Source organism: Manihot esculenta, chromosome 3, assembly GCF_001659605.2.
Source record: "Manihot esculenta cultivar AM560-2 chromosome 3, M.esculenta_v8, whole genome shotgun sequence".
NCBI lineage: Eukaryota > Viridiplantae > Streptophyta > Magnoliopsida > Malpighiales > Euphorbiaceae > Manihot > Manihot esculenta.
The window spans coordinates 17,873,148-17,874,358 of NC_035163.2; positions in this window are offsets into that span (position 1 = coordinate 17,873,148).

Genomic DNA, 1,211 nt, shown 5'->3' on the forward strand with positions numbered 1-1,211 from the left:
AACCAGAAGGCTGTGCTACTGACTGCTTGACTTTTCCTTCGATTATTGCACTAGCCTCCATCCTCTTAGCCATATCTACTATGGCATGGAAACTCTCCCTCTCTGCTGACTAGATCAAGAAGGAATACCTGGAATGAAGCCTCATGATATACCTCCTAGCCTTCTTTTGATCCGAGTCCAGATTTTGCCCGGCAAACGGCAACAGCTCCAAAAACCTATATGTATACTCATCCACACTCATCTCCTCTGTCTGCCTCAACTGCTCAAATTCAATCATCTTCAACTCCCTTGAACTGTCAGGGAAAGCCCATCCTGCAAACTCATTAGCAAACTCTTCCCATGATAGGCTATCCAACCTCGGGTTCACATAGTTTTTAAACCACTCTCGGGCCTTCTTGCACTTCAGTGTGAACCCAACCATCTGAATGGCTCTACTGTCATCAGCTCCTATCTCATCTGTAATCATCTTGACCCTCCCAAGGTACTCAAACGGGTCATCACCTATTTCATTCTGGGGAGCACCCAGCTTCATATAATCGGTCATCTTGACCTTGCTCCCTCCAGATGAGCTAGGTTTAGGTACTTGGGTTTCTGGGACAGTAGGTTCTGCTGGTGGTGGAGGAGATGCAACATCCCCTGGATTAGGGTTTGCTGTACCTGGGTAGAAAGATGGGGGTGGGTACATAGGGTGCTGTGGGTATGGTGGGTAGAAAGGTGGGTATGGCATGTGGGAGTGATAAGGGTTAAAGCTGGGGTAATCCGATGTACCTCCCATCGAATACCCGGGATTCTGTGAAAAGGCTGGGTACTGGGGTGGCTGAACAAATCCCGAGGCCTGAGTGCCTCCTTGAGACTCTCCCATGCCCTCTTCCGACATACTCACTCCAAGACTGCCATCCCTCCTCTGGTCCACATCCATATCATCCCCCACATCTTCTGACATTCCACCTTGAACTGTTCCCCTTCTGCTCACATCAAAAGACCTTCTAGGGTCCCTTGATGTTCTCTCCCTGCTAGACCTGCAGGACATTGCCCTAGGCAATGCAGGAGGACGGGCATCCATGCCCTCATCCTGAGGTGGTACTCCAGTCAATCGTGCAGATCGACGAGTTCCTCTCATCTTGCTTACTGAAAAACAGCACACATCACATAAAACATTTGCATCCAATGGTCATGTGCAAACACATGAACCCGCATCACATACATCACAT